The 15,419-nt window shown below is 39.0% G+C and overlaps 1 long non-coding RNA gene and 1 pseudogene across 2 annotated transcripts; both read left to right on the top strand.

The window, feature by feature from the left end:
• Positions 1-432: 432 nt before the first annotated feature.
• Positions 433-11,027, top strand: LOC122220082. 2 transcript variants are annotated; one of them, XR_006202669.1, is made up of 4 exons: positions 433-522; positions 808-946; positions 10,422-10,548; positions 10,832-11,027. It is a non-coding gene; the product is annotated as an uncharacterized LOC122220082 (long non-coding RNA). The 2 variants fall into 2 exon arrangements; XR_006202668.1 differs by having other exon boundaries at positions 10,422-10,574.
• Positions 11,028-11,882: 855 nt separating this feature from the next.
• Positions 11,883-12,673, top strand: LOC122220081 (annotated as a pseudogene).
• Positions 12,674-15,419: the final 2,746 nt, after the last annotated feature.

Raw genomic sequence — 15,419 nt, 5'->3', positions numbered from 1 at the left:
GAGAAAATCTGTTTGCATTTTTGGCAATCTTATTCTCTACCAGTGTGGCCTGTCTGACTCATATAGCTAGAATCAGAGTTCACAGCCCATTTCTCAAAGTTTGGATTACTCAATTTTAAATAACACCAACAGTTCAGTCCACACAATGCTGTGCAAGCTTATTTTTATACATTGTTTGGAGAGGCAAATAAAATATTTACCTTGAATATCCTTCTCAGCATAGTCCAAATCCTGATTTTCCACCAGCCAATTCTTAGACAAAAAGTGGGGTGAGCCACAGTCTAAGGCAGTTTGTTTGGCAAACTAACTTCACTGGCCAAATCTGGTCAGATGCTTATTTTGTAAAGCTTTATGAAAACATAATCATGCCCATCATTTACATATTGCCTATGGCTGCTTATGTGCTACAATGGCAGAGTCAAGTAGTTGCAACAGAGACCAAACAGCCTGTAAAGCCTTAAAATATTTACTATTTACTCTGGCCCCTTGAAGAAAACATTTCCCAACATTTCCTGATCTAAGGTCAGTAAATGTACCCAGATGTTAGATGATGGAAAGCTAGTCCCCCTGATTAAAAAAGCCAGGGTAACTAAATTGAACCTGTTCCATAAAATTATAGACCCAATAAAAGAGGAATCAAGAAAGAACAAGTTAAAAGATGAAGTAGGAGATTGAGTAGCTCACCCTGTGAATATCCACCGACCACACAGGGTCACATGGTGGACTGACTAGTGGACAAAACCTCAATGAAAAAGGTGGGAGCATCCTGTTCTGAAAACCTCATTCTGTTCTCTTCCACACTGATAGTTAGGAGAAAGAAAGGACTTTCAGAATGCCACTAACATGAGGCTGTCTTGAGACTGGAGATGATCTGGAGAAAAATCAAGTGTCCTGGGATCCAGAGTGCTTCTTAATACGTGACTCTTATCTACACCTGGCCTGTTTGGTATGTATATCCAGGGGATATTTTGGCTTTTCCTCTCCAATGATTGCAATGGGCCTCTGTTCATGGGCTCCATGGTGACATCTTAACAGGCCAAGGACTGTACACAAAGCACGTGTATACAAAGTATATCAAAGTATATTTTTCAGAAATCAATTTAATTCATATTTTCGTACCTCCCTCTGCCTTTTCCCAGAGATTGCCTCTGTAAAGGGACTACAAAGACCTAGATCCTCAACTATAGATACACAATTAGCCACTGACTCATCTCTTATTTCTATCTGCAAATTCCCTACATATCCATGTCAACCTCTACTATTTTTCTCAACTCTCAGCCATAAAAGACACATTCTGTTTCCCCTCTCTGTTGGAGAACTAGAAACTTTATGAGGCCATCTGGGGTCTGTGTCCTAAATATATCATAGAAACTGTTTTTTGGGACTTGTATATACCCATGGATCTACTAAACAATCAATGAAGAAAGGGGGCCATAGGTTCCCTCTTCTCTCAGAGCCCACTAATCCTTCAGAGGGTTGTGCCCCTACATGCACTCCCCTACACACGGGAAGGGAACAAGGCCGCTTCTCACACACAGCCTCTCTGGTAGCTAAGAACCCTTAGATTCCCTCCCAAGTGACCCATCCCTCTAGTCAAATATTAATTTCCCCCTAAGTTTGGGGGTAGAAAGACTAGGCCTGATTCATCATATTTTCTTCTCAAATCTATTGTTTGCTACCTTAATCCTTTCTACTACTTGCAGGGCCTGAACTCTTGAAACCTAAAAGCCAGAAGTAGCTCCTCCTCTGCTGCTCTTCTGTTTTTTGCCAATACATCTTCTCCCCAGAGCAGTGAGTTCAGAATAGCCTCTTGCCTTGATTGGCTATAGAGGAACAAAGGGGAATAGCAAGTGCCAGAAGATATTGGTTAAAATTTGGTGTGTATTGCAAAAACATAATCCCACTGAAACCAATAACTCAAGTTATCCCTCTCTTAGCAATGGAATATGCCATAGATCATGGGACCAAGAATCAATGTCAGTTACTACCTGTTTATTATGCACACATATAATCCCACCCACCCAAATACACTCAAACATACAGTTAAAACACATGGGGAGCATTTTTGCCATATACATAAGAGATCAAAGTTTATCTGTCTATATCAAGACACATAAATATCAAGATATATACCAAAAATTTAGATATATAAATACATAAGTTTTGTTATGAATCAGTTTTAAGAAAAGGAAAGGAAGACAATGGCAAAGGACACAAAACAGTAATCTACAAAAGAAAAAAATACAAGTGGCATATATAAATGTGTATCAAGGGGCACTTGGTGCTCAGTTGGTTAAGCATCCAACTCTTGATTTTGGCTCAGGTCATGATCCCTTAGTCATGAGATGAGCTCCGTGCTAGGTGTGAAACCTGCTTAAGATTCTCTCTCTCTCTCTCTCTCTCTCTCTCTCTCTTTCTTTCTCTCTCCCCACATTTCACCCCTCTGTTGATTGCATGCACGACCACACACATGCTCTCTCTCTTTCAAAAAAATGTGTACCAAAAAAATTAAAATAAATAGAGATAAAATCACCCAGGGACATTATTAGGAACACAGCTTCCTAGGTTCTACCCTGGTGTACAAATACAAAATTTTGAAGGATAACTTGGAAATCTGCATTTTTAGTTAAGCATTATGAAATATTTCTAGAGGCTACCAAGGGTTGGGGCTCATTGGTATTGAAGAAAGTATACTGGTTCAGAGATACTCATCTGACTAAAGTAGAATGACAAATAATCTTAATCAGGAAGCCCAACTTTAATTTCTCTAAAGTAAGCATCAGCATATCTACAGAAAGCAAAATCACCACCACATCAACAACAGTAACAACAACAAACAACCACATCTGAATATGGTATCTGACTGAGAGGATATGTTCCATCCATCCAAGATTCCAATGTATTTTCCCGTAGTAGGTATCCTATATTCTACTTATACCACAGTTTTCCCTAAATCTTTTTTTAAAATAAAAATTTTACTGCTACTATTCAATTTCAAATATTCGCATGCCTGTATACCCCCTTTATCTAAGATTTCTTTTGCTTCAACTTTGAAAGGAGAGCTACTCAGTTACTGGTTTTCAGGTCTTTGGTCTTGCACACACTGTCCTAATTACTTTGTAGAATTCTACTGATAGCACAGAAACTACAGCAGCTGCCTAAATGAACATATGCCTCATATGAAACTCAAATATGTGTTCAATGGGTCCTGTTACTTGGTGCTACCTAAATGCATTCAAAGTGGGTAACACAGTGATGGCATTCCATAAACACATGTGAGCCAAACATAACCTAAATGAAAATTTTCTGGAAACACACTTGTTCAAGTGGCCTGCTTTGTGGTAACAATTGCATTTTAATTTATTAACCAAATGTAAACAAGATATGCTATAAAGGAAGGAAGATGAGAAACAGTTCTACCATCACAAAATGATTCTATTTAGAACTCTGCCATCATTTCTTGGCAGAAATATCTTGTTGGCTTCATTTTGGAGCAGATTGCTTTGAATTGTTTTCACCCATTCCAAAATGTGGGTGCCAGGCTCTATAGCTAGTACATTAACACCATTGTTTTTTAACTGACCAGAAAACAAAAAAAAAAAAAAATCACATTCTAGTAAACTATACCCCACGTTATTAGATCAGCTCCTGCCCCTAAATCATAATTGGAAAACCTTTATAAAAGTCTGTAGGAAAATTCTGGTATGGAGGATAATAGCATTTGCAGGTATACTCTGTAGCATCTTTCCTAAACTGCTTTGCATCCAAATCATACTCATTTCCTTTTCCTCTGCTCAAGTAACACTTTCAAAAATTCCTTTATTATTGTGCAGGTTGTGTTGTATTATAATCATCTGTTTAGATGTCTGTCTCAGCTCCTCAATCATGAGCAACTTAAGAAAAGTTATCTCTGGCATTATCACTTCTAACATAATATGGCCTAATAAATGTTATCTAAGTAAATGAGTAATTTCTTGACCAAGGAATAATAAAACCATGCTTATATATTTAAGTTTATATAAAAATGATGTGTAAAAATGATGAAACAAATCACCTTATTCAATGTGGAAAATGGACAATATCAACAGCATATGCTAATTCTTATCAGATATAAAACTAACATTTTAGTGCAGGATCTACATAGTGTAGACACTCATTAAACACTAGCAGTTGATTTGTTCTTCCATTTGTACATGGTGAAGGAGTTCTGTATAGTCTTACAAAGGCAAGCCTCCGGGCACCTGGGTGGCTCAGTCGGTTGAGCGGCTGAGGTAAGCAGATCTGGAAGGCTTAGGAGGTAAGTGTTACAAGCAGTAAAAACCAGAAAGCATGGAATGGCAACCTTAAGGGAAAAATCCTTACCTCAGAATAAATAAAACACTTACCTCAGAATAAACTGAGGGTTGATGGAGGGGGATACGTGGGGGATGGGCTAAATGGGTGATGGATATTAAGGAGGGCACTTATGATGAGTGCTGGGTGTTATACATAAGTGGTTAATCCAATATTACACTATATGTTAACTAACTAGTATTTAAATAAAAATTTGAAAAAAAAAGCAGCTGGAGAGTTTTTTTTTTTTTTTTTTTTTCAACGTTTTTTATTTTATTTTTGGGACAGAGAGAGACAGAGCATGAACTGGGGAGGGGCAGAGAGAGAGGGAGACACAGAATCAGAAACAGGCTCCAGGCTCTGAGCCATCAGCCCAGAGCCTGATGCGGGGCTCGAACTCACGGACCGCGAGATCGTGACCTGGCTGAAGTCGGACGCTTAACCGACTGCGCCACCCAGGCGCCCCAGCTGGAGAGTTTTTAAGAACTAGGTTGGGGGAGGAGGATCCTGGGAAGATGGCGGCATAGGAGGACGCTGGGCTCACCGCGTGTCCTGCTGATCACTTAGATTCTACCCACACCTGCCTAAGTAACCCAGAAAACCGCCAGAAGACTAGCAGAACGGATTCTCTGGAGCCAAGTGTAGACAAGAGGCCCACGGAGGAGGGTAGGAAGGGCAGAGAGGTGGTGTGCGCTACACGGACTGGCGGGAGGGAGCCAGGGTGGAGGGGCGGCCAGACGGCCAAGCAGAGCCCCCGAGTCTGGCTTGCAAAAGCAGAGGGGCCGGATGGAGTGTGTTCCGACAGCAAGCGAGACTTGACATCTGGAAGGTTATAAGCTAACAGCTCTGCTCAGACAATGGGAGGGCTGGAGGACAATGGGAGGGAGAGTTGTTGAGCCCTGGACGACAGAGCTCAGCTTGGCGGGGAACAAAGGCACTCGCCAGCGCCATCTCCCTCGCTCATCCCCCAGCCAAAATCCCAAAGGGAACCAGTTCCTGTCAGGGAACTTGCTTGCACCTCGCAAACACCCAATGCTGTGCTTCTGCGGATCCATCCCTCCGGCGGGTCTGACTCCCTCCCGGTGCTGCAGGGCCCCTCCTGAAGCGGATCTCTGAAGGAAAAGCGAGCTGAGCCTACCCCTCCCGCCCCTGTGCACCTTGCCCATCCACCCCAGCTAGTATGCCAGAGCCCCAGCACCACAAGCCTGGCAGTGTGCAAGTAGCCCAGATGGACCATGCCACCCCACAGTGAATTCTGCTCCTAGGAGAGGGAAAGAGAAGGCACACACCAGTCTGACTGCGGCCCCAGCGGTGGGCTGGAAGCAGACATCAGGTTTGACTGCAGCCCCGCCCACCAACACAAGTTATTCAAGACAGCACAGGGGAAGTGCCCGGCAGTTCCGTACCCCTCCAGGGACTATCCAAAATGATGAAACAGAAGAATTCCCCTCAAAAAAACCTCCAGGAAATAACGACAGCTAACGAACTGATCAAAAACGATTTAAACAATGTAACAGAAAGTGAACTTAGAATAATAGTCATAAAATTAATCGCTGGGCTTGAAAACAATATAAAGGACAGCAGAGAATCTATTGCTACAGAGATCAAGGGATGAAGGAACAGCCAGGAGGAGCTGAAAATGCTATAAATGAGCTGCAAAATAAAATGGAGACAACCATGGCTCGGATTGAAGAGGCAGAGGAGAGAATAGGTGAACTAGAAGATAAAATTATGGAAAAAGAAGAAGCTGAGAAAAAGATAAAAAAAACCCAGGAGTATGATGGGAAAATTAGAGAACTAAGTGATGCACTAAAGAGAAATAATCTACGCATAATTGGTATTCCAGAGGAGGAAGAGAGAGGGAAAGGTGCTGAAGGTGTACTTGAAGAAATAATAGCTGAGAACTTCCTGGATCTGGGGAAGGAAAAAGGCATTGAAATCCAAGAGGCACAAAGAACTAGGTTGGGGGAACTGCAGGCACCTGTGTTTGCTAATTGGCTTTACCCAAAGGAAAAGTAACTTTCTCATATCTTCATGTCAGGAGGTAGTTTTACAATCTGGAGCAATGTGCCCAAGGAAGTTGTCCCCTATCCTCCCAGAATACTTGATATCTGATAGCCAAAGATATAGGCACTATCTTCTGTGATGATTACACTTCAAAGAGATGGCCCCAGGTCCTTGAGAAAGACATTCTTGGTGATAGCAAAAGGCAGGGAAAAGATAATATACATTTCAAATGGGGCAGAGAAAGAATTTCTAATTCGTTTTCCAAGGTAAATGCTCTAAGAAAAGAGAGGTCAGGGGCCTAGAGTTGAGCCATCTTAGAATGGTTAGAGGATTTCTTTGATTCTCATTCTGTAAAGAGGATAATTCATGTACTGTTTGAAAGAAGGGTCATTAGAGCAATCCCAACCCTATAGCAATGTCTCCTCTTAATAAAAATTTTTAAGATTATTGTCAATAAAATCACATTAAGAAAATCATTGTCTTCAAATTAATTAAAAAAGAACATGTTTGTTTTAAAAAGAACTACTTAACCTCCAACAATATTTTAAAACTTACAATGGCATTTGTTGTGGCTTTGAAATATTCCTAGGGAACAATGCTGGTTAGTGCTGAAAATGATTTAATTGTATTAAATAACTTTGAATAAACAAAATGATTATTTGGATATGTCTTTAGTCAGTGGTTCAGGGCATTCCTAAGATACCTGAAATAAACATTTAATTTGGAAGGATGAAAATCCTATTTACTCCTTCATTAGGCAATAGTTCTCTTTCAACAAGTATTTTAAATTTCTGTTATAGATAAAGGATAATACTTCATGATTTAATAGATTAAAAAATTAATAAGGCTAATCTTTTCTCTTAAACTCACACACTACTAAGTAGATTATGTAAATCACCAAGTTGCTCTAATGCAAGACAGATTGATATCAGTGCCATAAGAGAATGCCGATTGCTGTGGCATTACCAAAACAGGAAAATCAAATCCCATTAAGTCTCTTTTAGTTCACAAGTACCTTAGTCAAGTATCAAAAGGTTGCAAGTAACATAGACTCCCTCGATTTCTTTTAATGAGAAGTATGAAACATTAGCAAATATAAATTTATTTCATGAAATCCGAGGCCAGCCCTCAGAAGCAAATAGATCCAGAAAATGGACATTAAAATTACTCTCTCTGTCTCTCTGGATTTATGTGGTCTCTTACTCCTGCTTCTCTCCCTTCAATTTTTTTCTTTTTTTGCCTAATTGCCTTCTCTATTTTGTCATGTGTAAGGCCAAACATGGTCGGTCCAGATCTTAATTTGCATTCCTTTTCAGTGAAAGAGCTAAAAAAACAAAAAACAAAAAAACTGACCCATGTCTCAGAGACCCAAATCCAAATAGCCTGGAGAAAGCATCTAAGTTGCCTGAACTGGGCTGGATGTTTATCCTTGTCCAAAAGATAGTATTGAGATACAATGAAGTCCACCCAATGAGTGGACTTTCCAGACTAGGGAAACAGAAGTTAGGACATTAACTCAAAATATGTAAAAGAAAATAAGGTAGATGCTAGACTAAGAAGTAATATTACCATCCTTCATCAATGAACATTCTGGGGAATTGTCTCTTAGCAGGGATTAGGTTCTAAAGTCAGCATACATTGAAAAAACGCTTAAAGACAAAATTATCTTTGAAATATCTTAAATAGCCCTAACTTCTTTCACACGTGTGGTTTTATGTATATAACCATTCTTATGGAATGCTTTGGTTGCAAATAGAAAATAAGCTTGACCCAATCGGCTTAAACAAAAAGGAAGAAAACTTGTTATCTCACAAACAAATGGTCCAGTGTTTGTTAATTCAGTTGTTCAATGATATTATGGCACCAAAGTTCTCTTCATTTTCCTGTTTTGCCATTCTTAGCAAGTCTGACTCTCCCAAGCTAACATCCTTTGTGCTCACAAATGGCTACAGACCAGGGACTCAATCATACAGGAAAATATACAAAGTCTCTTCCTTGTTCATCTAACTTAAGGAGTGATACAAACTCTTTCCCAAAGCCCTCTACTCTCAGTTGACCTCCCTCAAGTCTCCATCAGAAATGGGGTAGAACTCACCCTAAACCAACTACTAGCTAGAAGAATAGGAGCATTGTAGTAGATTTATAACAATCATAACTTAGCCGGGAGCCAATTTGGGCAAAGCTGGACACCATACAGTATCAGGGCTCTTTCAACATGGAAGTAGCAGAAAACAAATAATTTGGCACTCACAAAACTCCTGATTCTAGTCATGCTTATTTTAGCTCTAATTAATATAAAAGAAAAGAGTGAAAATAAATCTCAGATTTCATCAAACCCAATGAATTCCAAGATTAACAATGTGTGTGTACTATCTATCGATATCCTGTGACTTGGTGATTTGTAATATTCTTTGAGAACTTCTTGTCTAGGTTATATAGGTGAAGCTCTAAAGCCCAAATAATAATTAAAGAAGTGAATAAAAGCACTATTTTAATCCAAGTGGAAATGGTATGAATAAACAGGCAGACTGTGAAAAATTCATTTGGATAAGATAAGAGAATTATTTTCACTGGCCCAGTCAGTTAGTTGTTTATCTCACAGGGAATCATGTTGCCCTCAGGCCCTGCAGGGGACCCACCCGTGAAAGATAAGAGTTATGTACCATACTTCTTCTCTAGGACATCAACAGGGTCACATTCTGGCTATTTGAAAGATCCACCTTTTTGTGTCAATTTGCACTAAATTCCCACTAAGCCCTGAGAAACACTGGTCTAGTCTGTAGAAATGTACCTTCAGGCAACAAAAAGTTTTATGTTAAATTTTTGCCCTCATGTTTTACTGTAGCTTTGCTGGTTTTTTTTTTTTAAATGTTTATTTATTGATTTTTAATAGAGAGAGTGAGTGGGGGAGGGGCAGAGAAACACAAAGAGAGAGAATCCCAAGCAGGGTCCACACTGCCACTGCAGAGCCTGATGTGGGGGGCTCTAACTCATGAACCATGAGATCATGACCTGAGCCAAAATCAAGAGTTGGTTGCTCAACTGACCGAGTCCCAGGAGCCCCTAGATTTTTAAAAATTATTTATTGTGCTTAACTGTAATAACCTCTCTGAGGGCAAGTCTTTGATACAGCATCAAGTTTGAAACCAGAGTCAGTGATCAAAAATGTCCAGCAAATGAAAGAATAAATTTTCTTTCTTACCCATTTCTGCACATTTACCCAAACCACAATATTCTGTCAGTTGCCTTTTAAGTTCATAAATATCCCCAGTAACTGAACAGCACAACTCCTTTGTAAAAATGTTGCACAACACATGTATCAAATGCTTAATGTTAACATTGAACAATCCTCAAAGAAGTGGAGCAGGGCTCCCTAGTTCTTAACTGTGGGCTGTGCATAATGACTTCCTTCCAAATAATACATTATGGAAAGGAGACAAGTTTTAAGTGGAGAAAATTGACCAACACTTCCTCAGCCAGGTAATCAAAGTCAACATCAATAGTGAAAATCAAGGTGATAGTTTGTCCCTTTATATTATGTGATAAGAATGGCATGTTACCTCTGTGATCTTCATCTCCAAAACACATAATCCTATTCTAGTTGTGAGAAAAATTACCCATAAATCACAACTGAGAGACATTCTACAAATTACAGGACCAATAATCCTCAAAACCACTGAGGTCATCAAAAACAAGTCTTAGAAACTGTGAGAGCCAAGACGAGCCTAAGGAGACACAATGATTAATGTCACATGATGTTCTCAGTGGAACAGAAAAGGAATTGGTAAAAAGGAAATCTGAATCAAGTGTGGACTTTATTTAATAATCATGTATCAATATATTGGTTCACTAATTGTATCAAATGTACCATACTAATACTGTAAGAAGTTACTAACAGGGAAAATGGTGTGGGCTATATGGGAACCCTATACTATTGTAATTTTTCTGTGAAAACAATTTTTTTTGTTCTAAATATAAAGGATCTTTACCTCATATTCATCTGGAGTGGAGAGGGGAGAAATGCAATAATCAAACACCAAATGATGCCTTTGTATATATTACCCCTCCCCATTCTGCCCCAGGGGAGAAATGAATCAACACCTGTGATCCAGCAAAGCGACAGCACATGCCTTCTTCATGGGGAGAGTGACTAAAGTGTGTGGCTGGAGGCCAGGACTGTTAATCTAGTGGAGGCTGCTGCACATGGCTGTAAGAGGAGAACTCCCCACCATCAGGTGCCCTCTCCATATTCCCTGTCCTAGCAGCACCAAAATACTGCTGTATTTTTCAGATAGTCCACCACAGATTTTAAATCTCTAAAAGATCACACATTCCTATTTTCAGCAAAGACTTTGAACTCAGCTAATTTTTGTACTTTATGATTAACCATCCGGAAAGGGTCTGTCCTTGCTCTTAGATTTTTATTTTACACTCAAATCCTCAAATACTTGGGTTTATACTGACTGACCTGCTCAAATTTCTTATTTCCCAGAATTGTTATGCTGCAAGATTCTTCCTCCTTTGCAGTGGTCCATCTCTTCACTGAGTTATCCTCTGTCCTCAATTCTTCCTTGTCCTGGACTAATTTAAATTATGAAACAAATCCACAGCATTTCAAAGGAATCTTTTTCCATCAGCCAAGATTGTTCACCAGCCAAGAAACCCTTGGGGCAACCAAGTTACCTATTAAATCTTCAGCAAGATCTAGAATTTGCTTCCTTCTGTTGGGTAACTTATAAATGTAGCAATAATATTGTGTATCCCAAATTCCACATTCATTACCAATTACGGGCATATTAGATATTTTATTTTGGGATGTGTTGCATATCAGTTTACAGAAAAAGAATTCCAAAGCCAGCCGCCAAATTCCTCCTTTATGTCACTTGACAATGAGGCACGAAAAACAATTGCAACAGCTGTATATATCCTGAGATCATGAGCCATACGCTTTATATAGAAACTGAGAATTTCAAAAGTTTAAAGCAGTTAAGTTAACCAACCTTTAAACAACTTTAAAAAATAGTTTCTTAAATTGTCAACCAAACCATAATTTTGATTAGAGAAAGACAAGATGAATAAGTTTGATCTGTGACCCTAAGTGAAAGGAACCCATCTGTTAATGTATCAGTTGAAAGGGGCACAAATACCATATGATTCCACTCACAAATGGAATCTAAAAAAAAAAAAAAGAATAAACAAACAAAATCAGAACTATAAATGCAGAGAACAAACTGATGGTGGCCAGAGGGGAGGAGTGTGGGGTGGGTGGGGGCAAAATGGGTACAGGGGAAAGGGAGATACAGGCTTCCGGTTATAGAATGAGCAAGTCACAGGAATAAAAAGCAGAGCATAAGGAATACAGTCAATGATATTGTAATAGCAATGTAATGGGACAGATGGTAGCTATACTTGTGGTGAACATAGCACGGTGTATGAATTTGTCAAATCGCCAAGTTGTAATACACCTGAAACTAGTGTAACACTGCATGTTAACTATAGTCAAGTAAGAAAAATTTTTAAAAATCAAAGCACAGCTCCAGTCATCCAAGATGCTGAAAGGAAAGAAGGTTAAGAACAAGATGGTCAACCCTGTTCCTGCTGACATGAGGAAGCAGGAGGCCAAGAAGGTGGACAATCCCCTATTTGAGAAAAGGCCCAAGAATTTTGGTATTAGACAGGATATCCAGCCCAAAAGGGACCTCATCCGCTTTGTCACCAATCAGGCTGCAGTGGCAAAGGGATATTCTCTATAAATGTCTAAAAGTGCCTCCCATAATTAACCAGTTCACCCAGGCCTGGGACCACCAAGCAGCCACTCAACTGCTTAAGCTGGCCCACAGATACAGACCAGAGACAAATAAGAAGCAAAGATTGTTGCTCCAGGCTGAGTAGAAAGCTGCCAGCAAAGGTGATGGCCCTCTAAGAGGTCACCTGTCCTTCAAGCTGGGGCTAATACTGTCACCGTCTGGGTGGAAAACAAGAAAGCTCGGTTGGCGGTGATTGCACATGATGTGGATCCCACTGAGGTGGTTGTCTCCTGTGTGCCCTGTGTCGTAAGATGGGTGTTCCCTACTGCATTATCAAGGGAAAGGAGGCCAAGCTAGGACATCTGGTCCACAGGAAGACCTGCACTACTCTCACCTTCACACAGGTTAACTCGGAAGACAAAAGAGCTGTAGTTCTGGCTAAGCAGGTGGAAGCTATCAGGACCAATTACACTGACAGATATGATGAGATATGCTGTCACTGGGGACGCAATATCCTAGGTCCACAGGCAGTGGCTCACATTGCCAAGTTGGAAAAGGCTAAAGAACTGGCCACAAAATTGGGCTAAGCATAAGCTGTTGAATTTTCTGTACATAAAAGTTACAAAAAGTTCTCTTTCAAAAAAAGTCAAAATAGCACAAAAAAGACACATTCTTTTTATAAAAACAGACAAATCCAGATTGCTTATCTGAAATAGATGGGGTCCAGTCATTCTTTGAAAATTTATTTTAGTTCAATTTTTAAAAATTAGTAACAAAGATGTGTAAAACATATCTATGGCAATCTCTAATTTCATCATCTTTGGTTTTTGAAAGATTATATATAATCTACTATTATCAACATATATATCATCAATATATAGTCTCCTTGAGGGTCTTTTCTATCTGTCCATCTCTTAGCCTCTTAATAGAGTGCCTTTTCAAAATAGATATTTGATAATTTACATTGAGATATAATGGATGCTAATAATTGCTAAAGGGGTCTCAGTGCACAGCTGAAAGGAGAAATTGCTATGAGAGAGAAGCTTAAAAGAAGATCATGAGAAAAATATATCATTCATTTGTTCAAAGACACTTGAGTGCCTACTCTTTGCTGATGCTCTGCTAAGCACAATGGGGGGATGGAGAAAAATATGATTAGGGCTTGAAGTATCAATAATACTTATCAATAATTAAGGATATAAGGTGTACATATGATATGTACTAGACACTAAGTAGGAAGAAAAAGTGAGTGACAATGAAAACATCTAGGACTTAAGGAGAAGTAGAAATCACTTGCATCTGAGAATGTTCTAGAGACTGCTCATAAATAGAGTGATGATGATTAGCATAGCTAAATTAATAATTATCTAAATGGGCTGAAGGGAAAATAGAGTGGCAGGGATCAAAACTGATTCTCTGGATCCTGTCTGAATCTTATTAAAATTGTGTCAGGAGAAATATGACAGAGAGCCCATGACTAAAAGTTACCTTGCTTATATTCTATGATTTGCAAATTAATCAATCTCACAATTTGATCACTGTGATTCCTAAGAGTTTTGTATTAGTTTCATTTAGCAATTTTATGTTTATAGATTGTCATTTTTTTTTAATTTTTAAAGAAGCTCTTTATCTCTAAATTATGCAGCCTTTGTGCCAAAAATTTGAAAACATTCATGTTGTTCAGTCATGGATACAAAACAACTAGCATGAAATCAAAGGGTCTGCGATAAAATATTTAGCTAGAAATTTAAAAGCCTAGTTAATATTTAACCCCAAAATTACATAATAATAATGATGATAACGAACGTGACTCATGATAACCATTAGAGTTGTATAAAATTAAATTAATGATGGTTTTAAAACATGAAATGATCATTTCAAGGGAAGAAAATTAGTTTTGTGTGACCATATGCTACAAATTGAGAATAGATTTAGAAAGTATCAAAAAGCACTGAAATAATACAGATACAAAAAAATCTTCTAGTATTTGACCATTATCAAACACTCAGAGATTCCCCGCTGCCTAATGGTTATCCCCTTCCCACATTTCTCAGCATGGGATACAAGTCTTCCCCCACACTTTTGTCCCTTCTTGCTTTTCTAGTGTCCAATTCACCCAAACCCTGCTGGAGCAAAGTTACTTTATTTTCTTAAAAACTGCAAAGGCGTTCCCATATCTTGTCTTTTGCTACTGTAGTATAAACCTTTCTCCACAACTCTGGATGGAGTAAGCCTGTTAAGGTCCAATAAACATACTACTTTTATCATGAAGTAAAATAGTCTCAGCTATGACAGCCTTAAATGTGACTAGACATTGTGCAATTTATAGAGAACACTGGGAAGAGTGTGGACAACATCTCAAACCAAGGAATACTTGGAAAACTCAACTACCAGGTATACTAGGACCCGTGAAACAGTGGATCAGAAGGAAAGGGAGGAAACTGGAAGAATAAGGAAGAATAGAGAATAAGGAAGAATAGAGAAACTGAAGTAGCTCAGGTTGTGTGTGTGTGTGTGTGTGTGTGTGTGTGTGTGTGTGTGCATGTGTGGTGGGGCGGGCATGGAAGGAAAACAAAGATGCAAGCAGCTACCAGGAATGTTACTCAGCGATGTTGTAAATTTAGACTTGTTTCCAACAGAGATCAATATTTTTTTTTCAGTTTTGCTTGTTCTTTTTTAACTACTGCCTTATTGAGATGTAATTCACATAGAAAATTCACACACCACATTTAAAGTATATTATTTAATGGCTTTTTGTATATTCACAGGCATGTAAAATCATTCCCATAGTCGATTGTAGAACATTTTCATTATCTCAGAAAAGAAACTCCTTATCTTGTAGCCACCACTCTCTTGTATCCTCATCCCTGCAGACCTAAGCAAGTACTCATCTACTTCCTGTTCTATAGGTTTGCCTATTAAAGACATTTCATATAAACAAAATCATACTATTTGGTCTTGTAAAACAGGCTTATTCCACTCAGCGTAATGTTTTCAAGGTTCATTCATGTTTATCAGGGGTCAAATAGCAGATGGAAGCAATTAGCAGATGGATAATTCACGGGGAGTGGTGGGCAAGAGACCAGTTCCTAAAAAGGTCCACCCTCTCAGAACAACAACTTTGTGAGAGTTAATCAAGATGTGAGGAGCAGGTCTTGCTACCCAGGAAGGATTTCAACACTAAAAAGAATAAACAAAATGAGGACCTAGTTACATAGTTGAGGCCAATAAAGATGGAGGCAGAGGGATCTCTCTTGACATCCAAAATAGGAAGCTTGTGGCAACAAAACAAAGTATTGACCAACTCAATTATTCTAGTCCCTTCCTTCCTCT

Source organism: Panthera leo, chromosome B2 (genome assembly GCF_018350215.1).
Source record: "Panthera leo isolate Ple1 chromosome B2, P.leo_Ple1_pat1.1, whole genome shotgun sequence".
NCBI classification, from domain to species: domain Eukaryota; kingdom Metazoa; phylum Chordata; class Mammalia; order Carnivora; family Felidae; genus Panthera; species Panthera leo.
This window is presented reverse-complemented; position numbering and strand designations above follow the sequence as displayed.